General features: G+C 38.0%; 1 protein-coding gene across 14 annotated transcripts in view; it reads left to right on the top strand.

Annotated features, from left to right (window-relative positions):
• The window catches only part of LMNTD1 (lamin tail domain containing 1), a 461,495-nt gene that overhangs the window by 206,552 nt on the left and 237,968 nt on the right, over nt 1-16,975 (top strand). For 12 of the 14 annotated variants that reach the window (XM_078450001.2, XM_060658109.3, XM_060658106.3 and 9 more), the window contains one exon: nt 10,966-11,004. The exons of 1 other annotated variant lie outside the window; for it this stretch is intronic. The gene's annotated coding sequence lies outside the window, so the exon portion shown is untranslated. The remainder of the gene's footprint in view (nt 1-10,965; nt 11,005-16,975) is intronic. One more of the 14 variants, XM_060658104.3, reaches the window with a different exon arrangement.

The following is a 16,975-nucleotide window of genomic DNA, read 5'->3' as shown; positions in this document are numbered from 1 at the left end:
TTTGGTCAATGTCTGAATATGAAAACATTCAGCATTAGAGTAAAGAAGAGAATTGGGAATTCATCTGTTAGGGGCTAATTTTCACTCAAAAACATTCCAGATTTATTAATGTAACTGTTTACATAATTCAAGAACACATGTGCATTACATTTGTAAAATCCATGGCATGAGTAGACCCTGTGAAAGGACAGTAGCAGCAGCCAGAGGTGCAATGAGATCAAAATTTCATTCTTTAAAATTACAAACCCTTCAGACAGTTAGCATAAGGTCTTGCATAGAGAAAGTGCTAAATAAATGTTTGCTAGATTTGAATCAAATAAAGATTGATCATACACATGAATGCATTGTTTCTGAGAAAGTCATGTAGAACTTGACCACATGCCTATGGATTCTCCAGGTTGGCTGCTCCTCTGCCGGCTCCAACTATTACTATTATTACTATTACTGTCGTGTCCTGGGACATTGTACTTCTGGCCTTTAGAGTGAGGTTTTATAAAAATCAGCACATAAATTAAATGTCTGGTCAATAGCAGCCAATATGTATTGTCCAATACTTGAATTGTCCACATGATTAAATATATGACTTAAAACTTCTTTAGTACTCCTTCAGGACAGATTTAAAGAGTTCAAATTGAAGTCAAAACTTCAAATTTATTTTCAATTATATGTAATGTCATAAAAGCTCCCTTAGATGTGAGAAATGGAAAATAGTCTCTTACTATTTACCTTTTAGGAAAATGACCAGCAAGCAGAAAAGGAAATGTACTCACTAGGTGATATAAAAACCAATACTATGTGGTTACATGTATGGAGCAGACTTTTAAGCCAGTTACCAAGTCTAATTCAAGAACATGTGACAATGCACCTAGATTCCTAGATAGTCCCAGAAGGGAGACCCTGGACATCCTACACCCAAGCAAGTAAGGGCTGGAGGCATTGAGATTATGAAATTAAAATCATTAATTATGTTAGATGTTGTTCCATATCTACACGGTCACTCCTTCAATTCCTTCAGAGCTCTTTGTTTAAATGCCCCTTAGTAGAGACATCTTTATTCATCACAGTCTTATCTTTATCTAGTTCCTCACTCTGTTATGTTTATTCTCTTTCTTCTTACTCTGTTTTATTTTTCTTATTAGCACTTATACCACCTAACATAATATATATTTACATTGACTTGTTAATTTCATTAACAGGGAATTTGGTTCATCCACTTCTGTGTTTCTAGCACTTATAACAGAAGCACATAGTATATGCTCTATCAATCATTCACTCAATCTGTATTAATAAACACAATTGAACATATGGATAATTATTATCTATATACTACCTGCTCTGAACTAGGCATTAGGTAGATAGTAAAGAACTGGCTGTCTTCATGGAGTTTACTGTTTTGTGGGATGATCAGTGAAGCTAAGAAGCTGAGATGTCAGTTTTCTCAATAATTTGTCTCTTTATACTCTTTACTCCCCGCTTCAAAACGTAGCATTACTGTCAAGGAAGTAGTGCTCTTCACAGGTTAACAGACCCTCAGGCAGTCTAAATAACTTTTCCTTTTGAACTTCAAAGCTGTCTTTGATGTTCATTATAGTGTCTGGAGAAAGCTAGCACATGGTAAGCTTTGCCCTCACATCTGTTTGGCTGACCTCATTGTTCTGTGCTCTCTCAGGCCAAAGGACACAAAAAGGACAATGACTGTATCTAAGGGATGAAATATTTACTTGACCCTTTCCTCTCAGAGAACACTCCATCCTGGCTCACCTAAATGTCTTGGGTCTGAGGTTAAGCTATTTCCATAACATGGTCTGGAAAATTTCTAAGCAGTTTCTCAGAAGGCAGAGGTGTCTCTTCCTCAACACCACTATTCTTTCCCTAGAAAACACATAGTACCTATTATTCCACCTGGAAACAGGAAAACATTAGGCTTACCAGAATGTAATCAGGCTGTTGGTTGTTAAAGTAGAAGTTCAGTGCTACTGGGGCAGCATGGCACAACTGAGAAGAAAAGCAACTGAGAGGCCAGAGGTCATGTATTTGAGTCTATAATTTACTACTTGCCAGCTCTGTGACCTTGCTGAATAAATGCTGAGAATTATAGCAATATTTATCTGCTATGAAAATGTTGAGGGTTAAATAGGAGAATATATGTAAAATGCACTAAGCACTTGTTATATATCTCATTCAAAACTTTTGCTGTCATTAACATTAGAATAACAGCTCAGATTTCTTTCTTTTTTAATTTTTTTTTTGGCAGGGAGAGCACAAGTGAGGGAGGGGCAGAGAGGAGAACAGAGGATCTGAAGCAGACTCTGTGCTGTCAGCACAGAGCCCAGCATGGGACTTGAACCCATGAACCGTGAGATCACGACCTGAGCTGAAGTCGGACACTCAACCGACTGAGCCACCCAGGCACCCCAATAGCTCAGACTTCTTAATATTAGATATTTAGGATAAAGCCTAGATATTAGATTCCAGACTAACTCAAGTAGCGTCTTTATTTAGATTTAAATTTCGGTATTAAAAATGAGAGATTTGTGTTGCATCTTCCACTGTTATCTGTCAGTACATGTCTGTGGCTATTCCTTGCATATGAATACCAACTTCACGTTTGTACATTGACATATACATCAATGAGTTGATCAGTTGACCAATTGATAGAGGTTTATATTCTGACTTTCCCAATGAAGTAAAAAAATTCTCATGAGCTTTCTTGCATCTGCCATCTCCATACTTCTCCACAGTCCAGACCTCACAATATGTCCTTCCTGCTTCCTAGAGCTGTGGACACAGGGACCACAAATTCCTCCACATTTATACATATTAATAAAATTAAAAGAGAACCACTGATTGAAATCTCCTAAACTTTAAAGTTTATCATTTTCTGACTTGAAGTAATCAGTGTCACTTTCTTATTATTTACTGACTTGAGTGACCAATGTTCCAGAGAGAAAAATTTATACTTAGCCCTTAGGTATAATTAGAAGCCTGCCCCCTGTCCGAACTGCAGCTCTAACAATAAGCTAATAAGCCACTTGCATAGAAAGATTGAGCTTCTGGGTCTATTGCCTTTTGATGTGCCCTGGGGAGTGGTAGCTGTTTAGGAATTATTTCTCTGTTGGTTATAGTCCTCTGGGGCCTACTAGCATAGGTACCAGTGGCCGTCAGACCCAAGCAATGTAGCGCAGGAGCCATAAAAATCAAGGCACCAGAGAAGGCTATAAACTTCCTTCTGGAAGACACAGGCAAAGTGGAGCAAGGCAGAGAGAGTGTGCAAAGATGCATCCACTGGCTTAGATGTGCCAAAACAGAAGCCTGCCCCTCAGGCCAGAGTGCCTGGATGCAAATAGGCCTCTTTCTCAGGAAGACCAGGGTGTGTTTCAGCCTGCTATGTCTGCAGTGCCCTGGGAGTGATATTCTGCCAAGAAGTAAATCTCTGATTGCTATAGTCCTGTGGGACACAGGAATGCAAGCTTACCTTGGTCTCCAGGGCCAGCCAATCAGAGGGTGTTCCCTGGATGGCAGCTGCAAAACTGGGTCTCCAGATGTAGGTAGAAGCTCCCCTTCAAGAGGTACTGACACTCTTGTGTGCAGCAGCAGGAGAACGCAAAAATGGTGAGTACTGTTTGGAAAGAGGCAGAGGGGAAGTACAACAATGGTTCCCACTGAAAACAGAAAAGAAAAAGAAGAAAAGAAACGGAAAAGAAAAGAATAAAAAAATAAGGGAAAAAAGGAAAAAAAAAGAAGGGGAAAAGAAGATAGTACCTACTGGTTTTAGCAAGGCAGAGCAAAAGCAGGAAGATGTCACCTACCAGCCTCTGTCCCTGAAGAGTATCTCAGCAGGCTGTTGCACCTCAGACCAGTGCTTCAAAATTAGGAAATGAGACTCTTTCACACAAAGTCTAGGTGAACTCTTTTCAAAGGCTTTTTCTGCCCTGGGCCCTGGGGCAGGTAAGTCTGTGGGTGAGCCCTTTAAAAGCTGTTCCATAGCTCACCACAGCCACGTGGGTCTCATGGGCACAAGCCCCAATGGTCTTCAAGCCAGGTGTTTTGGGAATTTGTCTCTCAGGTGGAGCCTCAAAAGTTGGAGTGCCTCATGTGGGGTATGAACCCTTCACTCCTCAGGTAGAAGCTCCTGGTTGTGAGTCTGTTCCCCAGTGTGGGTTGCCACACCAGTGTTGGGGCTTATGGCAAGAATGTGTCTCAGCCTTTCCTTTCTGCTTCGAATGTGAAGGGGTCTCTCTCCCTTAGTTTTTTTAGGGTTTATTTTCAGAGGAAATTGTTCCATATATAGCTACAAATTTGGTGTGTGCATATGTGCATAGAAAGAGGTGAGTTTACGATCACCTCACATCACCATTTTGAACTGGACCCCCTATTTATTTTTTTACATCAATTATTTTGTGTTAAAAGTAAATTATCAAAAAGTAAATTGTAGCAATTATAAATGGGATCAATCCCTTGATTTCTTTTTCTGTTGCTTCATTATTGGTGTCTAGGAATGTAACGTATTTCTGTGCATTGGTTTTATATCCTGTGACTTTGCTGAATTCACGGATCCGTTCTAGCAGTTTTTTGGTGGAATCTTTTGGGTTTTCCATATAAAGTATCATGTCATCTGTGAAGAGTGAAAGTTTGACCTCCTCCTGGCTAATTTGGATGCCTTTTATTCCTTTGTGTTGTCTGACTGCTGAGGCTAAGACTTCCAGTATTATGTAGAGTAACAGTGGCGAGAGTGGACATCCCTGTCTTGTTCCTGACTTTAGCGGGAAAGCTCTCAGGTTTTCTCCATTCAGGATGTTAATGGTGGGTCTTTCATATATGGCTTTTATGATCTTGAGGTATGATCCTTCCATCCCTACTTTTTTGAGAGTTTTTATCAAGAAAGGATGCTGTATTTTGTCAAATGCTTTCTCTGCATCTATTGAGAGGATCATGTGGTTCTTGACCTTTCTTTTATTGATGTGATGTATCACATTGATTATTTTGCAGGTAGTGAACCAGCCCTGCCTCCCAAGTATAAATCTCCCTTGGTCGTGGTGAATAATTCTTTTAATGTATTCTTGAACCCAGTTGGCTCATATCTTGTTGAGGATTTTTGCCTCTGTGTTCATTAGGGAAATTATTCTGTAGTTCTCCTTTTTAGTGGGATCTTTGTCTGGTTTTGGAATCAAGGTAATGCTGGCTTCATAGAAAGAGTTTGGAAGTTTTCCTTCCATTTCTATATTTTGGAACAGCTTCAAAAGAATAAGTGTTAACTCTTCCTTAAATGTTAGGTAAAATTCCCCTGGAAAGCTATCCATCCAACCCTGGACTCTTGTTTTTGGGGAGATTTTTGATTACTAATTCGATTTCTTTACTGGTTATTGGTCTGTCCAAATTTTCTATTTCTTCTTGTTTCAGTTTTGGCAGTTTATATGTTTCTAGGAATTTGTCCATTTCTTCCAGATTGCCCATTTATTGGCATATAATTGCTCATAATATTCTCTTATTATTCTTTATATTTCTGCAGTGTTGGTTGTAGTCTTTCCTCTTTCATTCTTGATTTTACTTATTTGAGTCCTTTCCTTTTTCTTTTTGAACATACTGGCAAGGGGTTTATCAATTTCGTCAATTCTTTCAAAGAACCAGCTCCTGCTTTCATTGATTTGTTCTACTGCGTTTTTGTTTGTTTATTTGTTTGGGGTTTTTTTATTTGTTTGTTTCAATAGCATTGATTTCTGTTCTAATCTTTGTTATTTTCTGTCTTCTGCTGGTCTTGTGTTTTATTTGCCGTTCTTTTTCCAGCTCTTTAAGGTGTAAAGTTAGGTTGTGTATATGAGACTTTCTTCCTTCTTTAAGAAGGCCTATATTGCTATATACTTCCCTCTTATGACTCCCTTTGCTGCATCCCAGAGGTTTTGGGCTGTGGTGTTATCATTTTCAATGATTTCCATGTACTTTTTAAATTCCTCTTTAACTTCTTGGTTAGCCCATTCGTTCTTTAGTAGGATGTTCTTTAGTCTCCGAGTATCTGTTATCTTTCCAAATTTTTTCTTGTGATTGATTTCGAGTTTCATAGTGTTGTGGTATGAAATTATGCACAGTATGATCTCGATCTTTTGGTACTTGCTGAGGGCTGATTTGTGTCCCAGTATGTGATCTACTCTGGAGAATGTTCCATGTGCACTCGAGAAGAATGTGTATTCTGTTGGTTTTAGGATAAAATATGGTCCTGTACATATCTGTTAAGTCTATCTGGTCCAGTGAGCCATTCAAAGCCGTTGTTTACTTGTTGATTTTCTGTTTAGATGATCTTTCCATTGCTGTAAGTAGGGTGTTGAAGCCCCTTAATATTGTGGCATTATTATCAATGAGTTTCTTTATATTTGTGATTAATTGATTTATATATTTGAGTTATTTTACATTTGGAGCATAATTGTTTACAATTATTAGACCTTTTTGGTGGGTAGACCCCTTAATTATGATATACTGCCTTTTTTATCTCTTGTTACAGTCTTTATTATCAAATCTAGATTATCTGGTATAGGTATGGCTACTCCAGCTTTCTTTTGGCAACTGTTAGCATGATAGATGGTTCTCCATCCCCTTACTTTCTATCTGAATGTGTCTTTAGATCTAAAATGGGTCTGTTGTAAATAGCATATAGATGTGTCTTTTTTTTTTCTTATCCATTCTTTTACCCTATGTCTTTTGATTGGGGCATTTAGTCCATTGACGTTTAGATTTAGTACTGAAAGATATGAATTCATTGCCATTATGTTGGTGGTGTTCTCTGGTCCTTTCTAGTTTTTGTTGCTTTTGGTCTTTTTTTTTTTTTCTTTTCGTCTTTTCTCCCCTCAGAGAGTCCCTCTTAAAATTCCTTGCAGCGCTGGTTTAGTGGTCACAAATTCCTTTAGCTTTTGTTTGTCTGAGAAACTTTTTATCTCTTCTTCTATTTTGAATGACAGCCTTGCTGGATAAAGAATTCTTGGCTGCATATTTTTCCATTTAGCATATTGAATATATCCTGCCACTCCTTTCTGGCCTGCCAAGTTTTTGTGGATATGTCTGCTGTGAACCTGATTTGTCTTCCCTTGTAGGGTAAGGCCTTATGTTCCCTTGCTGCTTTCATGATTCTTTCCTTGCCTGAGTATTTCGTGAATATGACTATGATGTGCCTTGTTGATGGTTGGTTTCTTTTGAATCTAATGGGAGTTCTCTGTGCTTCCTGGATTTTGATGTCTGTGTCTTTCCCCAGGTTAGGAAAATTTTCCACTATGATTTGCTCACAAAAACCTTCTACCCCTTTTTCTCTCTCTTCATCTTCTGGGACCCCTATGATTCTGATTCTGATGTTATTACTTTTTTATAAGTCACTAAGTTCTCTAATTCTTATATCGTGCTTTTTTGCCTTAGTCTCCTTTTTTTTTTTTTCTGCTTCATTATTCTCCATAAGTTTGTCCTCTATATCACTGATTTGCTGCTTTGCTTCACCCATCCTCGCCACCATGGCATTCTTTCGAGATTGCAGCTCAGTTATAGCATTTTAAATTTCTTCCTGACTAGCTTTTACTTCTTTTATCTCAGAAGAAGGGATTCTAACCTATTTTCAACCCCAGATAGTATTCTTATTATCATGATTCTAAATTCTGGTTCAAACATATTGCTTGTATCTGTGTTGATTAATTCCCTGACTTTCATTTCTTCCTGTTCTTTCTTTTGGGGTGAATTACTTTGTTTTGTCATTTTGAAGGAAGAAAATAAATTAATTAAGTAAATAAATAAATACATAATTAAAAACAACATTAAAAAAATCAAATAAGAGACGCTAGATCCTAGGTGGGTTTTGGTCTGGTTGTTGATCTCTATTCTTGATAGAATAGAGAAAAAAAAGGGAAAGGAAAGGAAAGGAAAGAAAAGAAAAGAAAAGAGAAAAGAAAAGAAAGAAAAACAAAGGAAATCGTTTAAAAATTTGAAAAAAAAATGAATACAATAAAATAGAATAAAATGAAATGATGAATGTAGAATAGAATTTTTAAAAATTACAAAAAGTGAAAAATATAGTAGAAAAAATTAAAGAAAAATCTTTTTTATAAAAACAAAAAATAAAAATAATTTTTCCCTTTCTGTATTCAAGAATAAGAAAAGAAAAAGGGAAAAAAATAAATAGATGCACCAGCAAACAGAATGAAATAAGATTGAAATTACATCCAGTTTCCCCTAGAAGTCAAACTATGAAGCACTTTATAATCCATAAACTAAGCTGGCGGAGAGAATTGTGTTCCTCAAGAGCAGCGGTGGTCCAGTTGTGCGGGGCTTAGTGTAATGGCTCCGTTCTCCACTAGATGGCGCTGCTTAATTTACTGGGGGGATTGTTGTGGCGTTTGTAGGCGTGTATGCGCATGCGCCGGAGGGGCGAAAATGGCATCACCCAGCTACCCGGCTCTAGTTTCAGAACTCTGTGCTCTTCCTGACCGGCAATCAAGCACCCTTCCTTTGTCTCTGGCTTCCGTCCACTCCCACTTCTACAGTCTGTGACCAAGTCTTCAGACTACCAGGTGGCAACTCCCTCTCGAATTTTACCTCAAATGGGGCTGTTTTCCAACCCCTCACTTCTGAGGGGCTGCACTTTGACCTGCTCAAACTCGCTGGGCGAGGGTCTCCCTGAGCAATCGCGGGGTGCCGGCCACCCCGGGAACATTCGCTCCATCGTCCTGCTGTCGCTGTCCAGAGACTGCGGCAGCTGCCCACCTACCCCAGAAAAAGTTCGCGTGATGGCTTAGCAGCAGCGTTTCAGGGATTATGGTAAATCTCGTGATTTTTCTTTTGGATATGCATGCAGGAGTAGAATTACTGGTTTATAATTTATATACCTTTACCTTTACTAAAAATGTCAAATTGCATTTAAAAGTGGTTATACCAATTTAGACTCTCAGAAATCGTATACAAGGAACCTAATACAAACCTTAATAGTCAGTGGAACTCCAAAAATATTTATTGTGCTGAACTGAGGACTAATATGTTTAAGCGTTAATAATCTAAGTTACTTACCATAATATGGATTACTTTATTAGATCTTTTTTAATATATTTTTATTTTATGTTCTCTCTCTCTCTCTCTCTCTCTATATATATATATATAAAGAGAGAGTGTGTGTGCGAGCAAGATGGGGACAAGGGCAGAGGGTGAGAGAGAGTATCTCAAGAAGCATGCTCCATGCTCAGTGGGGAGCCCAACACAGGGTTTGATCCCAGGACCCTGGGATCATTACCTGAGCTGAAACCAAGAGTTGGATGCTCAACCAACTGAGCCACCTTGGTTCCCCTAACAGATCTTTTATTGAGATAGATTTGATAGGGATGGGGGAAAAAAAATAACAAGGGTCTTTGGTACCTTACAGAATGGGAAGATTAGGGTTACTGAGTTGGTATAGAAGGACAAAAAGCCAGAGAATAGAAATAAGCCTCTTGTTTGATGATTTTTCATAGGGCCAGCTTTATTTCCTACCTTTCTTCATGACACATCTAATCTAACTCAGCTTTTGGTCCAAACATACAGTTTTAAAAATTTTATACATAATTGCTTCCTACAAATATTTTTGTGCATCTGTTTTAATTAGAGAGATAGAGAGAGAGAAGAGCTAATTATCTTCCTCTTAATAACAGCACTTCGTATGCTGGGGAACCATGTGTGAACAAACGCTCCCTTTTCTAAGCTAAGCAAGAGCAGTTGCTTTTCCCATCTGATGTATTTTTCAATAATTGAACATGTTTATCATTTTCCTTTGGGATTGCTTCCAAACCTCCCTCTTCTTTACAGTGTGAGGCTCCAGACTGTCTCCATTATTCTAATGTGAGCCTTGCTCCACTCCAAATATAGGACTTAGAAGGAAAACCCAATTTTGCTTTTATATTCATTTCATTACAATGTGAACAGAATGTAAGGTTTGTGATTTGTCTTTAGATGATTTTAATAAGCATCTGTAGGTGTGATTTTGCCATGCTGGGACAATAAATAACAAATTAAATTGGTAAAAGCCTTCCTTTCTAGGATACAAAAATAAAACAATGTGATTTAAAAGACCCATAAAAAATACTGAGAAATTTTAAATGGTATATGAAATAGAAGAATACAGAGTAGCAAACCTCAAGATTAAGAAATTACTAAGCATAACATCTAATTAGATTTTTCTTTTTTTCCTGTACAAACAAGTTCCCCACTTTACATAAGGATAGTTAATATTAATAGGAATGAATGAGATTTGGAATACTGTTTCAAGCCATTGGAAAATAAGAAAACTAGAGTAATATTTATTAAATGCATTTATCATAGTCTTTTCTGTTTCTTTCCTAAGTTATTTCACAAAGGAAACATTTCAAAAATGTGTAAGACTTAAACTGAAATAATTATAATTATAAATTATAGCAACAGTTTCCTGAATAGGAAAAACATTAACGTATTTTTTCTAGCTTTATTGAAATATAATTGACATATAACATTGTATAAATAATGTTAACATATTTTAGATTGGTATTTCTTCCTTTTGGAGGTATTAACAGCTTAGGACGCAAAATAAAAATGCTTTGTCTATAGTTTAAAGAAATATTTATATTATCACAAGAAAGACAGAAGTCTTTTATCCAAAGTTTCCCAACGTTTGGATCTCACTTAAATTAAGATGTAAAATCCAAGAAAGAGAAGTTGTGTTATAATTAATGCCTATGTTAGATGAACTCATTCTAGTTTTTGAAGATCAAGGTGCAGAGAGATTCCTTGTCCACAGCGAGGATGTTACATATGCACAAAGAATATCAGGCCTATGCCCTTCCCTAAATTGAAGCCTAGGGTAGAGATTCTAGACAGTTAATTTTGGATTAATGAAATCTATTTGTGGAAATAATGATCAACATAATGACCATAATAAGGGCTAAGAAAATAATCCCTCTTTCTTTTTCTTTTTTTTTTTTTTTATCTTTTGAAAACCAGCAGCATAAGTGACCTGTGGACCTCCACTACTTAGAGGAGGTATGTTTAATCCTGATGTTCATTTATAAAGCATTTAGCTTAAAAGGCAAAGAATTATTCCTAGGTAATTGTTTCTTAGAGCAGATTTATTGTGACTAGAACATTTGTGTTTATGTGTGTGTGTTTGGGAGTGTTGTTTTCCTGGGCACATACAGAAGACAGATTGTTGACAGTAAATGTTTAGTCAAGGGTGAGAATACTTTTGTTTTAGTTACAGATCATTTCTACCAGCCAGATGATATTTTCTCCTTTAATCAGTGCCACAGAAGCTTTTGTGCATTATAGGAATGCTGCTAAATATGATGAAACAGCCACATCTTTTAATTTAGTCCCAGTAGGAGAATAAGCTATTCTTCTTTTACTAGGCGACAGACGGAGACTTTTTATGTTACCTAAGGCTCAGCTGTGCGAAGCCTTTGAGAGATGGTGCTATCATGTTGGACTTCTTGAATCATTTACCAGAAGCAAATGGCTGTCTCTATTTTCTCCAAAGCATTCCTTTTGAATTGGAAGGCTTTTTGGAAATGAACCTATACAGGCAACATGTACACTTTTAGGACATTGTTCCACCGTCTAATTCTTAATAGGTGTGATAGGACAAAAGTAATTAACATATGAGGAAGGTTGTGGTTTGGCCTGCTCAATTCCCTATCTTTCCCTGAATATAGAGGAAGTTTCCACCAATTCCAGGCAATTCTTTAGGCTTTTATGATGCAAAATTGATGGAATGAGGATTAGACAGAAAGGCCCAAACCAAAGCAGATGGATTTTTTACAGAAAAGAAGAGCCCAGAAGAGAACTAGTGTCTAGAGGTCTGTAGCAAGGCACATCTTTTGCTAGGGGGCTCTGTGAAGAAATTACATAAAGAAAGAAATTATATAAAGAAAGAAATCTGGATGACAGAATGATGTGGAAGCATAAGCAATTTCTAGGGAAGGAAAGAAAGTGGCTTCCAGGGCCTTGGGGCATAATAAAATAGGAAAAGAAAGGATTTTAATAAGTTTTGTTGTTTATGTAATGTTTCCTCTTTAAAGATGTTGAAATATGCATATAAACATTGGATGTCCTGTCTGGATTACATATCTCTGAATTTAACAGCCCTCTGGGACTGAGCCAAGTGACCAAGGCTTCCTTAGGATTATATCAGTATGATTGTTACAAGCTTTTGTAATGGGTTTTTTGTTTTGGTGCTTACTGTCTCAGACACACTTTTGATACATTGGAAAATTTCCAATGATGAGACATGTCTGTGGGTAAATGAATATCTTTGAGCTGATAAGACTTATTTATCTACAAGGCCACTTTAGACATCCATGAAGTATTCTTTGTGTCACCTAAGCAGTGTATCTGCTGACAATGCTGTATCATACAATAAGATTTGTGATATGTTAGAGATAAGAGATGGTGAATGAGGATGATGGAGTACAACATCTTAACAGCCTGAAGGTGAACTGGAAAAAAATCAAAATCAAATTTCAAGAGATGTATTTGCCAGTAAGAGTCTAAAGAAAACTTGTCAGGGCAGGTAGAAGTAAGTAGATCTACAAGGGAGTTATCAAGTCACTTAAGTCTTCATTTTGTGCAAAATATTCCAGTTGAGTGGAACTGTAACTGACCACTTGCTGAATGTTCTCTTGAATCTCTGAAGTTTTTCTGGGACTTTGACTTTACTAATAAGAGATTTTCAAAGGAAAATCTAAGCATCCCTCAAGAATGATTTCCGTTTCTAAACATACGTGTCAGATTCTATATGATATAATCAATTATATTTAAAATCTTCTGTTCTGCCCACTTCCAGTAGGAGTTGCAGGGTGCTACCGGTAAGCCTGACTCTACCCAAAAGAAACACAATGGGCCTAGTCACATTTGCTCACCTCCTTGCTATTTTGCTCATTTTATATAATCTACTTACACCTATTTTTGTGTACAAATAGACTGGGCTGTCAGTCACAAAAAGATGCCTTACATGGAGAACCATGATTTCGATTTCAGATGAGGTCTACATCATCCTCTTGCTGTGACAAAGAGTTTAGAAAAAGAATGATGGAGATACTTTTTCTTGAACGTTCTGAGAGCACATTTACACCGCTCCCTTGTAGAAACTTTAGTGCTTTAAGTAACCCTATGAGGTATGTGTTTGTGTGTGTGTGTGTGTGTGTATACATACATATATATATATATATATATATATATATATATATATATATATATTCAGGTAAGTAATTCAAGTTGCTCTAATAAACAAACCCCCAACCTCACTGTTTCACACAGTAAGTGCTTACTCTGGTTTATACAAAGTCCAAAGTGAATAGTCCTATCTAGCAGGAGGTCTTCCATGAGGTCATTCAGAGACTCAAACACCTTCTAGTCTGTGGCTCTACAGTCCTCTGGGGGCCCAGAGTCCTCTTCTAAATTCTCTGTATTCACTCAGCAGTCAGGAAAGAGAGAGCATAGAGTGTAACTTGGAAGGCTTATATGCACCAGAGCTGAAGGTGGCATCCATCACTCCTCCCCTTTCCCAATAGCCAGCATCATCTGGCTACGTTAGACTATAAGAGAAGCTGGGAAATACAGTCTAGCTCTTTGGCCAGAAGGAGAGGGACTTGTTGAAACACTAGGCAGTCTCTGGCATAGTGTTATTGTTCCCACTTTACTGATGGGGAAACAGACATAATGGGGTTAAGTAATATACCAAACTCACCTAGCTAACAAGTGGTGAGCTAGAATCTGAACCCAGGAATCTGACTCCAGAACAGTCTTTTTAAACTATGGTACATACAGGGCTCCCTCCCAGATAATTAATGCAAAGTACTTCCCATTATTTCAAATGAGTAAAATGAGGTAGAGGAATATAACATGCCTCCTCCTAGTTCATAAATTACAATACATACAGGATTGTTTGCTTACTCTGTGGAATCACAGTCCCATTTAGGATGAGTGCATGACCTTCTGATTTCAGTGACTTTCTTTCTGAGTATCTTTGGGGAAGGGGGGCATGCATGTGTTCCAAACTCAATGAGTATTTTGGAGGTGAGCCAACTCATACTCTATCACTTGAGACCCTTGTTTAAAACAGCAAGCCACTAAGGAAGCCAATGATTAGAATTAGAAATCTTGGGGTCAAACAGACAGGCAGTAAGTATGGCATGGGGTTAAGAGGCAGCATCTGGAATCAGAGCTCCCAAATCAATAAAACCCAATGCTGTCTCTATGATGTACTGGCTGTGTGACCTAAGTTACTTAATCTCTCTGTGCTATAGCTCATTCATTTGTAAAATGTTGAAAATGATCATATCTACCTCATAGGTTGTTATGAGGATTAAATCAGTACATGTTAAGTGCTTAGTATCTGACATAAGCAATCAGAAGAAGTTGGTTATTACTGTTGTTATTGTTATTTACTTGCACCCAATCAAGCTAAAGATATGACACACAGTTTTGCTGACACATAAAAAATCCTGCATCTCAGTAAATGTCAACTTCATCTGTTAACTCATGCTATTGGACCCTAGCCTCCTTCCTCCTCAGACTTTAATCCATTGGTAAGTTCTGTGTGCTCTACCTCAAAAGTATTTATTATACTAGTTCTGTCCATCTTCCCTGCCCCACCCTTGTTTAGACCCCTATCATCTCTCGCCTAGACCATTGCAAAACCCTTCTAAAATGTTCTCTACTTCTTGGGGCCCTACAATCCAGTCTTCACACAGAAGTCAGAGAGATCTTTAGAAAATATAAATGAGACCATGTAATTCCCCCAATTAAACCCACTGATTCCCACCTCATTTAAATAAAATTTCAAGTCCTTCCCTTGGTCTTTGTCTTAGAAAGTCCTAAATTGTCCAAGATAGTCTTAGCTTATACTGTTGTTCTAAGATTATTATTAATAACACCTCCTTTCATTCTCCAAAGTGTCCTGACCTAGTTGATAAATTATATAATTACCGTGCTTATGGGATCTGGAGCATCCTTCCCCTAAGTAAATATTATAAATACTACATGGTAATAAACCTTTTCTGGAGGTGGGAGTCTCACCTCCTAAATTAATCAAAGTCCATAAGCCTTAAATACAATGCTTGAGGCAGTTTGAGTGTAATACTGAAGTTCAAATTTAGTTTGACTGGTTTTAGCCATATTTCAAAAGAAGCAGTGAGTTACTCATATGTGAGCAATTCTGCCCCTGAGCCCTGCCTTCTTCATGGAGGGATTCAGCCAGCTCTCCAGCACAGCCTGAGTCAACAGGCTACTGTCCAGGCTGCACTGTGGCTATTATATGTAGGCTCACTGGTGGACTGTGGACCCTCACTCAGTCTAGTCTCTTGGAGAATTTTCAGCCCTCCCTTATAGCAATACCTTCTCCCTCTCTGCTTGTACCCCACTTGGAGTGGTGAGAAGCTTTACCCTTTGAATCCCTTTTTTGCCTGGGGAATATCTCTTTTCTCATCCCCTGAGGGTTGGGAAAATAGAAAGTGGCATTTAACCTCCCTTGTCTAATACCTACCTGTGCCTAGTAAGGCTGTGTGCTCTGTGTAAGGTCCATCCACTGAGAGAAACAAGAACCTATTTCTAGTCCTTATCAGACTTTTGTGATTTGGCCTATGTCTACCTCTTTGACTTCATCACCTTTTATTCTTCCCCTCTGTTAGCTGTACTGCCTGCCTGTTCTTTTTGGAATATTTTAAGCCTTATCCTGCCTTAAGGCCTTTGCACCACAGTTCCTTTTACCTGGAATGCTGTTTCCTGATCTGGTTGGCTCAGCTAAATGCCACATCTCTGGGAGGCCTTCCTTAATGACACAAAGTAAAGTAACTTTCGCAATCACTTTCTCTTTCGTAATCCTGTTCTATTTTCTTTACAATACTTATCATTATCTAATGTTACTTTGCTGGTTTAATTGCTAATTTTCTTTCTTTCAAAAATAATTATAATAAATAATAATAATAATAATAATAGTTACTAGACTTATCATGAGCCTAACATTTTTCTAAATGCTTTGCATTGATTAATTTTTAAAAAATCTTTACAGTTATCTTATGAAATAGGTATTATTATTATGGACAAAGAAACTGAGTTTAGAGAAATGATGAAATTTACCTAGTGTCACAGAGAAGAAGCCAGGATTCAAGCCTAGATAGTGTGGCTGCAGTGTCTAATCTGAACCACTAGGTAAGGCCACCTCCCACGAAAGTCCTCCCCGGAGGACAGAACTTGCCTGTCCTGTGTGTTGCTGTATCTACCCCCACGCTTCTACGCTACTGATACTGTGATTTATAAGTAAACTTTGGTCTTTGTCCTTCTGGCACAGAGCTCCTGAAACCATTGGAATTTCCTAAGTGATGAGAGCAATAAGGCGTCTTTTGTTATGTCAATGTGTGGCTTTAGAAAGCTATTAAGGATGGTTGCCTGAGAAACCAATCATGTGATTAAAGGGTTGGAACTTTCAGTCCCACCTTCTTCACTTCTGGGGGAGAAAGGGACTGTAGATTGAGTTTAATCATTAGTGGCCAGTGATTTAGTCAATCATGACTATAGAATGAAGCCTTCACAAAAACCCGAGAGTATAGGGTTCAGAGAGCTTCTGGATTGGTAAGTGTGTGGTAATAGGGGGAGAGTGGCACACTCGGAGAGGGCATGCAAGCTCTGTACCCTTTCCAACAACCTTGCCCTATACATCAGTTCCATCTGACTATTCATGAGTTATATCCTTTTATAATAAACCAGTAGGTAATCTAGTAGGTAAAATGTTTCCCTAAGTCCTGTGAGCCACTCTAGCACATTATTTGAACTCAAAGAGGGGGTCTTTGGGATCTCTGTTCTTTTTAACATTTATTTATTTTTGAGAGACAGAGACAGAGTGTGAGCAGGGAAAGGGCAGAGAGAGAGGGAGACACAGAATCCGAAACAGGCTCCAGGCTCAGAGCTGTCAGCATAGAGCCCGGCATGGGGCTCAAACCCATGAGATCATGACCTGAGC

The sequence above is a fragment of the Panthera onca genome, chromosome B4 (assembly GCF_046562875.1).
Source record: "Panthera onca isolate mPanOnc1 chromosome B4, mPanOnc1 haplotype 2, whole genome shotgun sequence".
In the NCBI taxonomy this organism is placed as follows: Eukaryota; Metazoa; Chordata; class Mammalia; order Carnivora; family Felidae; genus Panthera; species Panthera onca.
The sequence above is the reverse complement of the archived record's forward strand: the minus strand, read 5'-3'. Positions and strand labels throughout refer to the sequence as shown.